The following is a 19,120-nucleotide window of genomic DNA, read 5'->3' as shown; positions in this document are numbered from 1 at the left end:
CTCTTATACACTTAGGAAACAGTGTTAATGATCATTGATTGACTTAGTCAAAGCAAGCATATATAAGACAGGTCTTTAAATGACAGTATGGCCCTTTTATGTCAGATACCAAGTATAAAAGAGAGAACTTATTTATTTTCTTGCAAGTAAACTTACATAAACTTTCATTTTATAGACTTTTACATAACAGACAAGGCTTAGATAGATATAGTTCTCAGATGCATACATATACCTAGCTACATATATTTTGGGTGTCAACTATATCGTTGCAACCTAAATAACAGTTGTTTGTTTAACCAGTTACAAAGTAATCATTTTAGACTTTAAAGCAGATGCAAATCCTAATTCCTTTAAGACTTAGTTTTCCCAAGTAATAAAAACCTAAAAAAAAATTGAAAATTATCTAGATAGATAAGAGCAGATCAATGTTTCAGACTTTGCTTCATATCAGTATATTAAAGTTCAAATAACTTTAACTGAATGTGCTAATGACAGATAATTTAATCATAAATGCAAATTTTTTGATATTTACCTTCCTCAAATCTTCTGCAACTTAAACATTCACAACTTCTTTACATCCTTAGTTTTGTCCTCTTTCATCTTGGACTTCAGCACAAGAATATTACTTTACCAGACAAAATACTTTCTCATCCAGAAACATTTTTTTTATCTTATAATTTTCCATATTAAAATATTTCCATACTTATAATTTTCTTTTAACTTTTTTAGTTTTTTAGACCCTTTCTTAAATTTATATTCTAAAACAATCCTTATGAATGTTACCAGTGCATGTAATTTCACAAAAAAATTTTACCCTAAGGGAGGGATCAGAAAATCTGCCATATACAAAAACTTTTCTCTCCCAGGTGACATTTAAGGGTTGGAGCACAGTATATTTTTGAGCTTGACCTGTCTGCCATATTATCATCATGATACCATCAACTTAAAGTGAGTTTCCCATTGTCAATTGTACCTAGAGGCTCCTTTTGTTCTTTTTCTTATATCAGGCATATTAATATGCAATAGAGGAGGCCCCTTTTTATGCTTTTCTTAGGCTTCCTTGAAGATCCCTTTTGCAGAAGCTGCCTACAAAATACGGGTTGGCCTTAGTTTCTTTTTCTTTTCTGGGTGTAGTTATTTATTCTGCCAGTCTCCCAAGGAATTTAGTTTGATGGGATACTGTTAAAGCAAGAACTCCTTTGCCCCAGTGATAAATATCTCCCGCCAAATGGGGTGTCCTGTCAGGTCTTCAAAGGGGATACTATTGTTGTCTTCAGGTCATCAACTAACAGTGCTGAAACCTACTGCAACATCCTTTGTGGCCAGGAGCTGCCACCCTCCATGGGCAAAAGGGGCTGGAAGACAGGGAAGAGGCCAGGTTCTCTTTGGCCATTTTTCTACAGCCCAGGCAGCTTTTCTGGGATTTTTTTTTTCCCAATTGAGGGCTAATGTCCTTGACCACAATGAGATGATATGTGGCTATCTGGGGCCAGGCTGAAAAAAAGATTTAAATTTAAATTTAAATCTTTTTAACCCTTTCTTCTGGTGTCCTGCTCTCCTTGCACATCACAGGCAGAGCCTTTTGGCACCTTCAACTTAGTTCCTGATGATTCAGTTTCCTTACCATGCAGCTGCATAAATGCCTCTACATAGAGAATCTCTTTCATATACTTTATCCCTGACAGACCGACTTTAATGTCAAGATTATTAAAATCAAGAATCAATAAATGTGATGGACTCAAGCTAAAAAGTTTCTTCTCAGCAAAAGAAACAATCCGTGAGGAGGAGAGCCTACATCTTGGGAGCAAATCTTTACCCCTCACACATCAGATAGAGTACTAATCTATAGAGTATATAAAGAACTCCAAAAGCTAAGCACCAAAAAAACAAATAATCCAATCAATTGCTGGGTCAAGGGCCTGAACAGACTCTTCTCAGAAGATGATATACAATCAATCAACAAATATATGGAAAAATGTTCATCATCACTAGCAATTAGAGAAATGCAAATCAAAACCACTCTAAGACTTCATCTCACTCCAGTCAGAATGGCAGCTATTATGAAGACAAACAACAATAAGTGTTGGTGAGGGTGTGGGGAAAAAGTATACTCATACACTACTGATGAGACTGCAAATTGGTGCAGCCGATATGGAAAGCAGTATGGAGATTCCTTGGAAAATTGGTAATGGAACCACTATTTGACCCAGCTATCCCTCTCCTTGGTCTATACCCAAAGGACCTAAAAACAGCATATTACAGGGACACAGCCACATCAATGTTTATAGCAGCACAATTCATAATAGCTAAATGGTGGAACCAAACTAGATTCCCTTCAACAGCTGAATGTATTTAAAAAAAACGTGGCACATATATACAATGGAATATTACTCAGCAATACAAGAGAATAAAATCATGGAATTTTCAGGTAAATAGATTGAGTTAGAGAAGATAACTAAGTGAAGTTAGCCAATCTCCCAAAATCAAATGCCAAATGTTTTCTTTGATATAAGGAGGCTGCTTCATAGTAGGATATGGAGAGGGAGCATGGGAGGAATAGATGAACTCTAGCTAGGGCAGAGGAGTTGGAGGGAGGGGGCATGGTTATTATTAATGATGGTAGAATGTGAGGATCATTATTATCCAAAGTACAGGTATAACAACATGAATTGGTGTGAATATACTTTGTATACAATCAGAGATGTGAAAAATTGTGCTCTATATGTGTAATAAGAATTATAATGCATTCCATGGTCATACAAAAGAAAAGATTATATAATAATCCAGAAAAGCCATTCAAAGCCCATATTGTGTTACAGTAAAATGTCTTTCTCTTAGACAGGCTTATACCTACAGGTGGCCCATTAAGCCAAGATCTCTGTGCTCAAGAGACTTGGTCAACACAGCATGACTTAAAGGGCCAGTAACAGAAGATACAAAAAGAAAAAAGAAAAAAAAGACAAAAGAGGATCACCAAAACCAGGGCTGACAGATGGAATATTTAAAACAGACCTGACAGACCAACTCCAACTGCAAGATTGTATGATAATCCAGAAAGCTATTAAAAAACCAGATCATTACAGTAAAACATTATCATAGACAGGCTTATACCTAAAGATAGCCCTTCAATTTTCCTATGACAGACCAACTCCAATTTCAAGATTGTACAAAAAAAGAAACACAGAGACAGACAATGAGAGCGGAGCCCCCAAACCATGGCCAACAGATGGGAACCTTTAAATTGACCAGCCAAGATCTTTCCCAAGAGACTCCCTATAGGATCAATGCAGTATTAGCTGTGTCTTAAAAAGGGAAGTAATAAATACAAACAAAGCAAAAACACAGGCAGACCACCAGAGGGACTTCCCAAACCCAAGGCCAACAAACAGATGAGAACTTAGAACAGAAATATCCTTAGGTGCTTGAGTACCACTTAACCATTATTCATATAACAGTGACACCACAGATGTCACCAGAAAGAGGGACCAGATATGTGGAATCAAAGGTTTTGTCATGTACACTGGGGGACTTACCAAATGGCCAGGTGTGTTGTGAAATTACTGAGTTCTGTTTCCTTATTCTCAAAGCAGACCATGGTGGAGCAAACTGTACCATTCAGGGAGAGAAGGTGGGAGCTCTCTGAAGCAAAGGTAGTGTTGGCAGCTGCTAGGACAGTCCTTCAGTCCCTCCCTTTACTCACAGTAATAGCTTCTCTGGTTTGACAAGAGGCAAACTCACCCATCTCCAGTGGGTGGCCATCCTACAGTGGCTCTCAACAAGTTCTCCAGCTACCTTGCATCCTCAGCATGGAAGTGGGATTCTTCAGAAAGCCAAGCCTGCCCAAGAAAGCTGGAACAGGCTGCTCTCAGGTGTCACCTGCGGTACCAAATTTGTTGCCAAAACCTCAGTCCTTGTCTCTGATGCCAATTCAATAATGAGTACATGGTTTTGAGGAAAAGGAAAAAGTTGGTTTATTGCTTTGCTACCAAAGGGGAAACACAGGGGACTCCTATCCCAGAGGCTGTGATTCTCAACAATGAAAGATTTTCTTAATGTCCAATTCCAGAGTTGAGTTATATTCAAAACTTTCCATAATCTTCTGGTTCTAAAGTTTTCATATTATCATACTCTCTCTTTCTTTAATTCTGGTATCCAAACATAAACTCTATTTTACCTTGAAGAATTGTCTCTTTAGTATTTACCACAAGTTTTCTCATTCCAAGGATTTAGAATGAATTCGTAGGAGAGTTGGAGGTGTCAAGGGGGACATAGCCTTCCAATATTTCTCTTGCTTCTTTCTTGCCTGTCTCTGTCCCACTACTCAGGAACAATATCAGTTCATCTTCCTACCTTATATGTAGTATTTTAGCAGGCCAACATATTTGCATTTTGTTATGGTTTGGATACAAGGTGTCCCCCCAAAGCTCCTATGAATGTAGGAATATTCAGAGGTAAATGTATGGATTATGAGAGCTGTAACTGAATCAGTCCATTCACGTTTCAATGGACTGACTGGGTGGTAAGTGTAGGCAGTGGGGGATGGCAGGAGGAGGATCACTGGAGGCTTTCCCTGGAAGGGTGCTTCTTTCCTATACCCCCAATCTGCTTTCTGAACCCACCATGAACTTTCCTTTGCTGGGCTCTTCCCCCATGATGTGCTCACTCACCTTGGGCCCCCAACAATGAAGTCAGCAATCTATAAACCTCTGAAGCCATGATCCTCAAATAAACTTTTTCTCCTCTAAATTCTTCTTTTCAGGCATTTTGATCACATTGATTGAAAAGCTGACTAAAACAAAATTGGTACCAAGAAGTAGGGTCATTGCTGTGTCTAACAGGACCATGTGGTTCAGAAACTTTTGGAGCTGATTTGTGGGAAGAATTTTGAAAAGTTTAGAGATACAAACTGGTAAAGTTTTAGAAAGTTGTATGTGGAGCCTAATGGGTGATTCTGGTGACAGCCAATAGGAATGTATACTATGCTCATGAGGTTTCAGAGGGAAATGAGAGGCTATTCATGTTATATTTTGGTAAAGAGCTTGGCTACACTTTGCCCATGTCCTGAGACTTTGTGTGGGGCTATATATAAAAGTGATGGACTAATTAAGCTGGCAAAGAAAATTTCAAGGCAACATGGCACTCAGTAGCATGGCTATTTCTACAGCTTTTAGCCAGATGTGCCATGAGAATCAGTAGCAGTAAGCTGAAGAATTTTAAAACTTGCATCTTGTCTAGAAGAGTGCATGTAAAGCTGGGACCAGGGAAAGTGTGATTGTGGGAGAGATTATAACCACCTAAAGAGATGGCTAAGTACTTTGCCCAGAAACAGTAGGAAAGACTCCTCAAGGCAGCTCAGGAATTTGCAAAACCATAATCACTACAGGATCCAGGGTACAGAAGAGAAAATTCTTTTAAGAAGAGATCATGGGGGTCTCCTGCTCCCACCTGGGGGCCTAAAAAGTTATTTTACCATGCTGAATTGCATAGACACTCAGAAGCTGCTGCAGCCTTGATTCCAGGGGTCCCTTATTGCACCAGCTGGCAGCAGACTTTGATATCTTCCATGAAGTACTGTCTTTACAGGAATGCCGGATGCTAAAGTTAAGAGGTTATTTGATTTCCACTGAGATTCCACAGGAAGACCTTGAAGGCCAGGCAAAACATAGCAAAGCTGGGGTTCCTACAGGCTGCCCCTGAACAGACAATGTGTAGAGCTGTAAAGGTGAAGCCGAAGGTGGACTGGAGACCCCAGGAATTAAGAGATGCCAGTAATGTGGACTGTTCACAGAGAAAAGCTGCTGGCTACAGAGGAAGGTTGGCTAAAAGAGAGTCCATGTGCACTGTAACCAGCAAGACCAATGGAGTGGGGCAGCTCCAGCCCTTTGGAAATAACATATGGGAGTCAATTTTCCTAGATGCAATACAAGGAGTTATATTAGTGGAGTTACAGGGTCTGTTTCCTTGGCTGGGTTTTGTTCTTCCTTTGGCCCCATCCTTTCTTTCTATGCCCTTATTCCCATTTGGAATGAAAATGTGCCACAGTATACTGGATATAAGTAATTTGCTTTTGATTTTTACAGGGGTTCACAGCTAAGAATCTGTCTTGCATCTCAAAGGAGACGTGGAGTTGGACTAGACATTTGAGTAATGCTAAACCTGTTAAGGTTACAAGAACTCTTGGAGATGGATTAAATGTGTTTTTGCATTGTGACATGAACATGAACTTTTGGGGGCCTGGATGGAATGCTATGATTTGGATATGAGGTATCCTCCCAAAGCTCTTGTTCATGCAGAAATTTTCAGAGGTAAAATGATTATGAGATGGCACCCTAGACAATTCATCTTAGTTTGAATGGACTGACTGGGTGGTAATGTAGGCAGGTGGAGCATGGTTGCTGGAGGTGGGTCACTCGGGGCTTGCCCTAGAAGGATGTATCTTCCTTGTGGTCCTCCTCCCCACTCCCACTTCCTGACCTTACCATTAGCTGATTTGCTTTCCTTTCATGATGTGCTCATCTTGGGACCTGTACAATGGAGTCGGCTCTCTAAATATTGAGACCTTTGAATCTGTGAACCTCAAATAAACTTTTTCTCCTCTAAGTTGTTTTTTTTTTTTTTCTGGTATTTTGGTCACAATGATGGAAAAGCTGACTAAAACACTCTTGCTTGTAGGAGTGATTATATTGATCTCCATATTTATGCTTCCCTTCTATACTAATGGGACATTTGAGTGCCAAGGTAACAGTTACATTTCCTATCCTTCTGTGCAGCCAAGTCTATGACTCTACTCTGGAAAATGTGATATAAACATTTCTTTTTTCCCTAAAGAAATGAACCTCCCCTCCTTTTCACCTCTCTCTCTCTTCCTTCTGGCTGGATTATGTGTATGATCATAATGGGGTAGCTTGAACTTTATAGATAAGAGCAATGGGAATAGAAGCATATCTAATATCCTTTTTTATTAACATCTTGCAATAATATGGTAAATTTATAATAATTAATTAACCATTATTGATACAGTATTTTTAACAAAAGTCCATACTTTCTTTAAATTTAAGTTTGTTCAAGTTTGTGTGTGTGTGTGTGTGAGAGAGAGAGAGAGAGAGAGAGAGAGAGAGAGAGAGAGAGAGACGGGGGATTTGATATAAATTGGAGATAATAAGAATCAGCCCATTCCAGTAGATTTTAAGGCTAAAGATATTATCAGGGAAAAGACAGATTTGACTATGCTATTATACCTGAAAGAACACTTTTAGAAAAGTCTAAAGATGTAGAGAGTTTCACAGTTGCATAGAAGTGCAACAGAATGCAATAGGAGCTAGTGGAGTGTTTGGCAGAGGTAGAGATTTAGTGCATTGAACCCGAAGGATACTTGTAAGAAGTTCCAATATTTTAGCTTTAGCCTCAGACTAAGGATTGGACAGTTAAATAAATAAATAAATAAAATACCTTCTGACAAATGGCAAATTAGTAATTAATAATTGTTTGCTCAAATAATTATTTGAGACAAGAATGAATGAAGAACATATGCTGTTTGTTTGATCTGTCAACACTTAGATGAGCTGTTAATAAAAATGAAAGCATATTACATTAGAACCAAGATCTTGCAGAAGGTTTTCAGAGAATACTGTGAAGACACTGGCACTTTATATATTCAAATGAAAAAGTCTTAATGAAAATTACCTTTTACAATATGTAAAAAAATGTATAGAATTATATATGGGCCATGTCATTATACTTTGTAGGTTGATGAAAAGGAAATGTAATACTCTTTACTATACTCACACATTTGGGTACACAACCAGCTTGGGATTTTCATTTTGGGAAAATGTTGAGAGATGGAAGGTGGGAAAATTGTTGTGAAACAGAAACCGAATTAAATTGGAGAAAAAGAATCCTTTCCTTATTTGCCATCTCTTCCTGGAAGCCTCTCCCTGCATTACTGGCAAACTGGATTTGGATGACCCAGACCTCAAGAGATCAAAGATCTCCATATGCTAGCTTTGAACAACACAATGAGAATAGAATTAGAAACTAGATTTAAACTCAACTTTGAAAACAGAAACACCTGAAATTTTTTGAGAAGGAGGCCTGGACAATTTTAAATGACCCCAAATAATGTAATAGAGTTATCTCTTACAGGGAAAGATCTTTATGAATCTAGTCCGTAAGTTTTCGTCTGTTATTTAATGGAATATTCTGTCACTGGTTACTTACTGTTGGACAGGTTAATTTGCACTTGAAAGTCAGTTTTCTTTCTTGTACAGTTCTGAAAACTTAAAGATAACTCACATATGTTGGTCCCCCATTTTTAAAAAATATTTTAAAGCTGTTGATGTACCTTTATTTTATTTATTTTTATGTGGTGCCTCATGCATGCCAGGCAAGAACACTACCACTGAGCACAACCCCAGCCCTTGTCCCCCAGTTTTTAAAAATTCAAAATAGAAGAGTTGCAAGTATAGTATAATGAACTTTTTTCTCTAAGACAAGAAAATAAGTGGCTTATACAATATACCATTACCCATGAATACCAATGTATATTACCTATAGTGTATTTTCCTTTATAACTATAATCAATATATTACTACCTTCCAATCTTTAAATTTCATTCAAATTTCATCAGTTTTCCTAACATGACTTTGATAAAAAGAATTTAGTTCAAGATTTATGCTGCATTTAATAGTCATGTCTCTTTAATTTCCTTCAACTTGAAAAAGTTCCTCGATCTTTCCTTGACTTTCATGACCTTGACACGAAAATTACAAACCAGTTATTATGTAAAATGTCCTTCCATTTGGGTTTGTTTAATGTGTCCTATATAACTAAATTTATGTTCTGTGCCTTTGTCCCATATATTGTAGAAGGAATGCCCAATTCCATCCATTGTATCCTATCAGATGGCATAAGATTTTAGTTTATCCCATTGCGTTCACTTATTGCTGCTGTAACAAATTACCAAAAATTTAGTGGATTAAAACTACACAAATGTGTCAGTAGAGGAAAGGGACCAGCAGGTGGGAGAAGGGGAGAAAGCAGGAAAGTGCTGGAGAAAAAAATACAAACAAAACAAGGACACAAATGTTTTATCTTACATTTCAGAAGATGGAAGGTTTGAAATGGGTTCACTAGTCTAAAATCAATTCATCTGCGAGGCTGTGTTTCTTCCAAAGTCTCTAATGGCAAATCTGTTTCCTTCCTTTCTTAGCCTGTATAGGCTGCTTGCAGTCCTTAACTTGTGGCCCTCTTCCATCTTCAAATTCAGTAATCATATCACTCTAAATTATGTTTTCATTTTGCATTTTCTTCTCTATTTCTTTTGCTTTTCTTTTCCACTTTTAAGGACCATTGTGATTATATTAAGACTACCTGATAATTCAGGACAGTCTCCCCACCTCAGGATCACATCTGCAAAGTCTTTTTCCCATCTAAGGTAACATATTGATAGATTCTGGAAGTAGGTGGACATCTTTCAGGGGCAGGTGGGGGCACATAATTCTGTTTACCATACCCGTTTTTGCTTGATGAAGGTAGTGTCTTTCAGTTTTCTCCACTGGAAAATTACTTTCTCCCCCTCCATTGTAATTAATAACTTTTATCAAGGAAATTTTTTGAGACTATGTAAATATTCCATTAATTATAGAGTTATTTATTTATTTCAGTATGGATTTATGATATTTTATGTATTGTAAAAAAAATTAAATTGTTATTTATAAAATAAATGTATCAACATACCTCTTGTTCCAGGCTCACTTTCTCTGCCTCACACCTTAAATCTGTCATTTCTTTGAGAAACCCTGATTTTCTTTAGTGAAGAATGGAGTTTAGAAACAAATAAATGGACACTAGATGTGATTAGTACTACTAGAAAGTTGTTATTCCCAGGCCTTATCCATGAACAGAACCTTATAAATATCTTTAAAAGAGTCTGGCACAAGAATAGTTATACATCTTTATTCATAAAAGCTCAAAGCTGGCAGCAGCACAATTGTCTTCACCAGGAGAATGCATAAAACTTGTGATATGTTCACGCAATGAAATACTGCTTAGTAAAAAACTTTTTATAAAGACAAAAGAAAGAACAAATCATACATGTTATTATATAAATAAATTTCAAAGTCATTATATTGAATGAGTTGGGTGTAATCCTCAGGAGGATTGGGTATAATACTCAGGAGGCAGAAGCAGGAGAATGGCAAATTTGAGGCTAGTCTCTATAACTTGGGAGACACTGTCTCAAAATTAAAAAAAAATAAAAAGGGTTGGGGATTTAGCCCAGTGGGAGGGGATCCTTGAGTTCAATCTTCAGTATTGAAAAAAATAATAATTTGGGGGCTGAGGTGGTGGCTCAGTGGTAGAGCATTTGCCTAGCATGTGTGAGACACTGGGTTCAATCTTCAGCACCACATATAAATAAATTAAAAAATAAAATAAAGATCCATCAATAATTTAAAAATATTTTAAAAAATAATTATGTCTAATTAAAAAAAATCCAGACAGAAAGGAACACTCTCCTTGAATCCATTCGTATGAAACTCAAGGTCAGGCAAAATTAAACTATGGTGACAGATCAAAAGAGTGCCTGTCTAGTAGGATTGGAATTGAGTGGAAGGAGAAAGTAATTTGTTGCCTTTATTTCCATAAAGGTACTTTAATCTCTTAGTAGAGATGTTGGCTATATAGAATACCCAGTGAATTGTACATATAAAATTTGTACATTTCATGACATGCAATGTAAAATTCAATACAATTAAAAACAACAAAGGTGCTGGGTTGAATCAACTTGGAGGGGAGAGGTTTTTGCACCTTGCCTTGTCCTTTCTGTCTGACCACCATCATGTACTTCAGAGTATGAATTAGGGTTCTCCAGAGATACAGAACCAATAGGTGATCTTTATTTATGTGTATTATGAGGAATTGGCTCATGAGATTATGGAAGCTGTGAAGTTTGGAGATCTAGGAAAGAGATTGGTGGTATAATTTAGTCTGACTCGGAAGACCTGGAGAGCTGATGGTGTAAACTCCAATTCTCTTGGACCCCTAATTGCCTGGATGATGTCTGCACATACTGAGCAGTGTACTTTACTGCTTCGCTGACTTAAATATCATCCCCAAACACCCTCACAGACACACCCAGAAATCATGCTTAATTTGGCCACCCAATGGCCTGGTTAAAGTTAACCATCAGAAAATGGAAGCCATAAGATAAGAATGGTAAAATACAATGTTTAAGTTCCTTATGACTTGGTAGGATCACTTAGTGTTACCTAACTGCATGCTCAGAACATGAAAGAGATTGAGATCTTCGTGGATTTAAGCCACTGTAGATTGACACTGTAGTTTTTTAGACAGTTTTGGTTCTTAACAGTCCAAAACTTTCTTATTTGAATTAATAAATTAGTTTATTTTTTTTTAGGCAAAGAATTCAACACCAATTTTCCTGAAATAGATCTTTTGTTTTCTTTTTCTGGAAAAGGAAAGTCAGGTCTGATTACTCTACACTGTTCTTCTAGTCCACAGATCTTCAAGCTTATTGATATTAAACGTATCATTTGGAGTCAGAATCTCTGCAGGTTGCTAGTTAGATTTGGGGATACGATTTTCTGTCACAAACTTAGGTGTGAAAGTAGGAAATTAATCGTTTATTCACTTAAAATTTAGGCAACTGAGTTTTGCTGAATTTTTGAATCCATATTGAAAAGAGAAACCTAGTTGGTTTGATTTTATTCCAGTTTTTCTTCATGGAAACATCTGAATCAAAGTGCAATTTGTAACATTGTGACCATCTTGTTTGATATGGATCATCATTCAATCTCTTCAGTGTCATTGGCAGTTTTCCAATTGTCACAACGATTATCTTAGTTATTATCATGCTATTCAGTGACATTTGGGGACCATAATGAAATTGTTTAAGCTTCAGTTTCCCATAAACTAAGAGCAAAATAGAGTAATTGGGTGGATTAACTGACTGCAATTACTGCGTTCTTTGGATTTTTGGAAGGACCATATTTCAAGTCATATGGAAAAACATACTTAGGTTTACTGTCAGATGAGTTAAGTAAAATCCTTAAAAATTACATGAGAAAGGGGATGGGATTGTTGCTTAGAGGTAGCACATTCAAGGCGCTGGGTTCAATCCTCAGCACTACATAAAAATAAATAAATAAAATAAAGGTATTGTGTCCAACTGCAACTCAAAATAAAATTACACAAGAAAGAAGTACCTGTAGGAAAGCTGCAAGAACAGATGTGGTTTTATTCATGTTGAAAAGTTAAACTTTCCAGGCTGAGTAGCAACTATTCAGTAGTAACAAATTGTCACAATACATTTTTGTTGTACTAGGATCAAGAAAACTCAGAAGGGCAGAGCCTGGTCTAGGGCTTGCCTTTTTGGCTTTCTAATGCCTGCCCCAGAATAATTTCCCTCGGAGAGCTTTTTTAGCTCAGGCTCCAATCTGATCCTATTCTGATTCAGAGAAAATTTAAGGAAACTGGCACAAGTCCCAATATTCAAGTATTAATGTTGTGTAGTGTTTTCTCATACCCATGTAATTTCATCAAAAGTCCCTTTCAAAAAACTTTCATGGCCTCTTGGTGATGACAAATGTTACTCTATAAATGCAACCACAGAACTAGACTTAACCTTATGCACATAGATGATGCACATTTATAAACCCAAAGTGAATTTACAAATTAAATACAAGAAATTTAACAAAACCAAGTGAGTCAAACAACAAGAGATAATAAGATGATATTGTCATAAATGGTAGAGATTCTTTTGAATTTAGTATCCCTCTCATTTGATGTTTTAACCTGTTCACTAATTTTCCCTGCTACTATCATTTTGCAACCTCTGATAGCATCTCTGCTGCTCTTGGTGAGATGCTTGGTTGTGACCCCCTTTTTCTGTGCCACCTACCATTCCTAAGGGATCTGAGCTCCTGGCAATCTTTCTCAGGCTAGAGTTGCTGCACCTCTCCATTCATAGTCATAACTGGGAGAGAGAGAAAAACTGAGAGGTACCTGAGTGAATTCCTGAGATTTATATTTACTCCTCCCTACTGTGACTATGTCACAGAGCCCTAATCTCTTGTCGACTGTAGTCATTTGCTTGTAATGATATGTAACACCTTGCCATGTTTGCTGGTTCTGAGACACAAGGAGCTTTAAGAGCTCAGGTGGTGCTTATGACTTTTAGTTCAGTAGGATCCTTAATTGTGTCCCCTGGCAATAGAGTGCTCCCTGTAGAACCTAGAGGAGAGAATAGAAAGCCTTAAAGTCCTTTGTGGGTTATTGGAATTGATGAAATGGAATCATTCCTTCTTCCATACTTGGTTCCTATATCCTTGTCTTTTATTGGGGATGTAGAACTATATAAAGATCTCTGACACAGCATGCATTGTATCCTAATAAAATGGTACTTCATTCTAACAAATTATTGCCTTCAACCTTGTGTTTTAGCTGTGCCTTTAGAAGGCTGTTTCATAATGCCATCTGAATAACAGATTTGGGGTGGCCAGTGTATCCCATGCTCAGTATTCACCTACATAATCTCTCTGCTCTAACATGAGTTCTCTGGTCAGATGCTATGTTATAAGAAAATCCATGTTTATACATCTGGCATAATGGTGCTAACTAGGTCTTTGAGGACAGAAAAAGCAAATCCATAAGATGATTATTCCCATGAGAAAAAAAAATTGCTAGCCTTCTAGAATGAAAGGGATCTAAAAGAGTCAACTTGCTACCAAGTGGACAGTTGGTCTCCTTGAAGACTAGTGCTATACTAGGGTCTTAACTTTGGTCACTGGTGCTGCCAGGGAAAATGTTCAGAGTTAGCCATGGGAGTTTATACAACAGGGCAATGCACAGCTTCCACTTCTGTTATTTTGACTCTTTGTTGTAGCTATTAGCCAGCCTTGGGATGTCTACTGAAAAAACCTGGCTAATATCAACCAGTCAGCCCATTTTGCCTAAGTTGTTTAGTCCCTTCTGCAAAGTTAATACTTTCTGTTGGGTCTTAAGATGTACTAGTAAAATCTTATGTGCTCAGTCCCATCTACAAAGTCTATCTACACAGGATTTTCTTGGATGACTCCTGATATAAAATATTGGGCTTTCCAGGAAGTGGATGCTGAAATGGAGTAGAAGATTTTATTGGATCATAACTTTGTGAAGGAGAATAGAGGAAGCAAGATTGGACAGGGGAAGTTCTGATACCATGATACAGAGCTGACAGAGCCTCTGTTGGCCCATTGAGTAGTGATGGAACAAAAGATTATCTGTCAGAGGAGATCTGTAGTGTGTGGATATGGACAGATCTTTGTACCATTACCTTGCTGCATCATCACTGTTATCCCAAGAAAAGTAGTCTTTTGCCTTGAAACCTGCAATGGACTCTGATGTGGCCAAGAATCAAAGGCTGTCAGCTTGCCACATTCTTTGCAGCTGGGTGGTGGGTTATTTTTGAAGGGAGTAGAATCTAAGCTTCTTAGTGTTTACCACAATTAGATAACAGGTTTGGGAATCAGATGACTTGCCCAGTATAATGATAGACATTGCAATCCATCTTCATGCAAGGGCTAGTTCAATAGGGTATATAAAAACTATCACATATGCATGAAATTTCCTAGAAAAGAAGTGAAGAATGAGATGAAAAGAGATTCTAGGACTGACAGACATTGAAGGAACATCAGAATTAAATGGCCATGTAGAAAAGAATAAGCCTAACACACACACACACACACACACACACACACACACACCAGATGGAGTGGTTAGAGAGATAAGATCACATTACAATGTGGAATCAAAAAACTGGTTCATCAAGGGTGAAAGGCCTTGAGAAATCAAATAGTGAAATTTGAGAACCTAAAAATACCAGTTGAATTTAATGACATGGAGCTTACTGGTGATATTAATGATGGGGCAGAAGTCAGATTCTAGGCAGTTAAAGTATGTATGTTGGAGTCAGGAAAGTGAAAATAGGAAGCATAAATAAGTCTTTTGAGAAATATAAATTTTAAGGTTTTATTTTAATGAAATTTAAAAATGAAGTCCAAATGTATTTGTAACTCTAGGTAACCCATCAAAAATGTGAACAGGAATAGCATTATACCATTCCTTTGTGAAAGGGAATCACTTCACATTCTGCTTTCTATTATTTTGGTTCCTTTGAAAATTATTTATTCCAGAACTTTAAATTTAAATTCAAGTATTTAATTAGCATATTTAACTCAAAAATACATAAATAGGTGATTCTTCTTGTAATACAAATAAATTTGTAGCTATTTAATAGATTGATGTTAAATGAGATAACTATATTGAAATTAGAATGTTTAACGTGGTCCTCAGGCTGACTTCCCTGATGGTAAAACAATAACCACATTAGAAAGATTCTATCTGGTAAGACAAATAACTGAAGATGAGGCTGAATATAATGAAGAAAGAAGTAAATAATTAGAATACAGTTTTGTTAGCTTTATTTTGTATGTTAGAGTTTTGAAAAAGCAGTAAGAAAAAACTCAGACCTCTTAGAATATAAGATAAAGGTTGACTTATCAGTCCAATGGTTTATTGACATTCGGCTGTTTAAATGGCAGTGTTCAACAAAAATAGCTTATTTCCCAGGAAAATATTTATTTAACAAGAAATTATTTATATTAGTAATTATCTTGGATTTTCATTCTTTTTGATCTCCTAATATTAAAGAGATATTACAGTTCTTAGACATATAAGATAACGAAAAACAATATATCTCTGTAAGACATCATTGTTTTCAGTTAATCTTAGATTTATTTGTAATAACCCACACTTTGGCAGAGACTAGAGTCACATCCCGACACAGAACTTGTCCTGGTGTGCTACAGTTCTCGGAGAGAATTTGCTGGTCTTGATTCACTGGGGGGGGGGGGACAATTAATGTCCCCATTAGTGCCCAGATCAGAAACATAGTCTACCTGGGACTTAAAAGTTAATGTTGGCTTCTCTCCATGTACCCCAAGAAATTGGTACATGGCATGATGTGTTATAAATCTCTTTCTCTTCTAGAAAAAAAAACCCACACTTTGTTACTTCTTTTTATATTTATTTGAATTGCATATTAACTATAATAAACTCAAATGGAATAAGCAGTCTTGAGCAAACCCAACTCTGACTTGGAGACAACACAATTCAACTGATGGGAATAAAAGTGTGGAGCAGAGAGGGGAGGGGTTCAGGGGGACAAGGGCCTTAGTATTTTACAGAAGAAAATGGAGAAGCTGTTTTTGAGCAGGGCAATTAAATGTATGATGTTGAGAGACATTACTATAGGTCTGTAGGGTATTATTGTATGGCCCTGGTATTGTGGTCTTTCTTATGTAATGATTTTGGTGGAAAGGTGCGGGTAGGTAACTTCAGGTGTGACTTTATCTGGGCTGTTCTTTCATTAGTAATTATCTTGGATTTTAATTCCCCTATACCGTGGCTTCATCTTCAGGCTGACTTCCCTGATGGTAGCGAAACAGCTGCAATTCTAGTCCATCCACATTTCCCAATGACCAGAAGAATCAAGATTACCCTACAAGTAACTTCAACAGGAGAGCAAGAAAGATTTCTTCCCCAAGCCTCCAGAAAACATTTGTTGTTTCACCTGAACTGGATGATGTGCCCTGCCCTGAATTAATCACTATAACTGAATGGTGAGACATGGTATTTGACATAAACCCAGGAACCATGGACTTCATGGTAGAGGAAGTATATTGGAATGAAAACTGTGAAGCTCTAAGGAGGAAGAAAGAGGGAATTTCATTATTGGTTGCAAACCAAGTTTTTAGGTTCCTTAACAAGTTGACAAACTTAATCAAATATCATCTTTGAAATGACAGATATTACTATTTAAAGCAGTAGAAATTTATTTAAGATTGTTTTTCTTTTATTATTATTCCTGATGTGATGTAGCTTCTGGAGTGTAGTAGAGATAAATGTTAACATTGTATTGAATAGTGAGAAAGTGTTATTATGTCAGTGAGTGTCTCAGAGAAGGGTATGGCTTATGGCAAAGAACATGGACCCCAAAGACTCAGGATTCGGTTTGCGGCTGTAGCTCAGTGGCAGAGTGCTTGCCTAGCATGTGTGAGGCACTGGGTTTCATCCTCAGCACCACATAAAAATAAACAAATAAAGCCATTCTGTTTGTTTACAAATACAAAAAAAAAAAGAAAAAGGAAAAGGAAAAGAAAGACTCAGGATTCATATCTTAACTATACTATGCAATAGCTCTGTGGCCTTAGAAAAATCTCATAACCTCTTTAAATTCTCAATTTCGTCTTCTATAAAACAGTAAGCATCTAAAATTTTGGGGATTAACTAAGCTAATCCATGTAAAGTACTTGTTACAATTTTTGACTACACTTAATAACTTAGCTGTTATCCTTAGGTCTGAATAGAGTGGGCTGAGCTCATTGCCATCTGACTACCTAGAAGGCTTCTGGAGCACCAGAATCAAATTTAGTGCTGCATCTTTGAAAGAAGTTTATATCATTTGAAACCCCAACCTGTTTATTTTGCTATGTGAAATGATAAATTCACCAGTTATTTTTCTTTATCACAATATAAATGAGACTGAATGAAACTATAACAACATAAAACAGCATAATGTCAAACTAAAGATGTTGGGCAGAGAAGATGTTGTGTGATTCTATTTAATATAAAGTCAGTATAGGCAAAACCTATCTATGGTGCAAGAAAACACGATACTAATTGGTCTTAGTAGGATTTAATGCTTGGGAGAGGGCATGTGGAGGGATTTCTGGGATTGTGCATATGTTCAATATCTTGATTTATATGGTTGTCACAAAGTGTGTTTGAGAGGTGTCAGCTATAAATAATTATTTGTTCTCTTTTCTCTTATTATACTTTTTAAAAGGTTAAAAGTGAACATGCATGATTTCATTTGGATCAATAGATGGGTTCCTATCTGTGTTGAAAGTGAAAGTTATACAATGACAAGTCAATAGGTATTCATTTCTTTGGAGGAAATGTGGTGTTACAAGGACAACGTCTCCCATAATCCTTGGTGTTGCAGAGCTGCTCGTTGATATGGGCTATTTATTTATGTGCTGCGGATTGAACCCAGGAGTGCTTAACTACTGAGCCACATCCCAAGCCCTTTTTATTTATTTTTTTGTAACAGTGTCTTACTAAGTTGCTTAGGACCTCTCTAAGTTGCTGAGATTGCTTTTTTTTTAATTGGTTGTTCAAAACATTACAAAGCTCATGACATATCATCTTTCATACATTTGACTCAACTGGGTTATGAACTCCCATTTTTATCCCAAATACAAATTGCAGAATCACATTGGTTACACACTCATATTTTTACATAATGGCATATTAGTGACTGTTGTATTCTGCTACCTTTCCTATCCCCTACTATCCCCCCTCCCCTCCCATCATCCCTCTCTACCTCATCTGCTGTTGTTCAATTCTCTCCCTTGTTTCCCCCCCTTTCCACTTACATCCTCTTCTATGTAATTTTGTGTAACATTGAGGGTCTCCTACCATTTCCATATGCTTTCCCTTCTCTCTCCCTTTCTCTCCCCCCACTCGTCTTTGTTTAATGTTAATCTTTTCCTCAAGCTCTTCCTCCCTGTTCTGTTCTTAGTTACTCTCATTATATCAAAGAAGACATTTGGCATTTGTTTTTTAGGGATTGGCTAGCTTCACTTAGCATAATCTGCTCTAATGCCATCCATTTCCCTGTAAATTCTATGATTTTGTCATTTTTTAATGCAGAGTAATACTCCATTGTGTATAAATGCCACATTTTTTTAATCCATTCATCTATTGAAGGGCATCTAGGTTGGTTCCACAGTCTTGCTATTGTGAATTGTGCTGCTATGAACATCGATGTAGCAGTGTCCCTGTAGCATGCTCTTTTTAGGTCTTTAGAGAATAGACCGAGAAGGGGAATAGCTGGGTCAAATGGTGGCTCCATTCCCAGCTTTCCAAGAAATCTCCATACTGCTTTCCAAATTGGCTGCACCAATTTGCAGTCCCACCAGCAATGTACAAGTGTACCCTTTTCCCCACATCCTCGCCAGCACTTGTTGTTGTTTGACTTCATAATGGCTGCCAATCT

The 19,120-nt window shown here is 37.1% G+C and overlaps 1 non-coding gene across 1 annotated transcript; it reads left to right on the top strand.

The window, feature by feature from the left end:
- Positions 1 to 15,815: 15,815 nt before the first annotated feature.
- Positions 15,816 to 15,951, top strand: LOC125615529. Its single transcript, XR_007346139.1, has one exon. It is a non-coding gene; the product is annotated as a small nucleolar RNA SNORA3/SNORA45 family (small nucleolar RNA).
- The last annotated feature ends 3,169 nt before the right edge of the window (positions 15,952 to 19,120 follow it).

The sequence above is a fragment of the Marmota marmota genome, unplaced genomic scaffold, assembly GCF_001458135.2.
Source record: "Marmota marmota marmota unplaced genomic scaffold, marMar, whole genome shotgun sequence".
Taxonomy (NCBI): Eukaryota; Metazoa; Chordata; class Mammalia; order Rodentia; family Sciuridae; genus Marmota; species Marmota marmota.
Note: the sequence above shows the minus strand (reverse complement) of the source record. Positions and strands in the feature narration are given on the sequence as shown.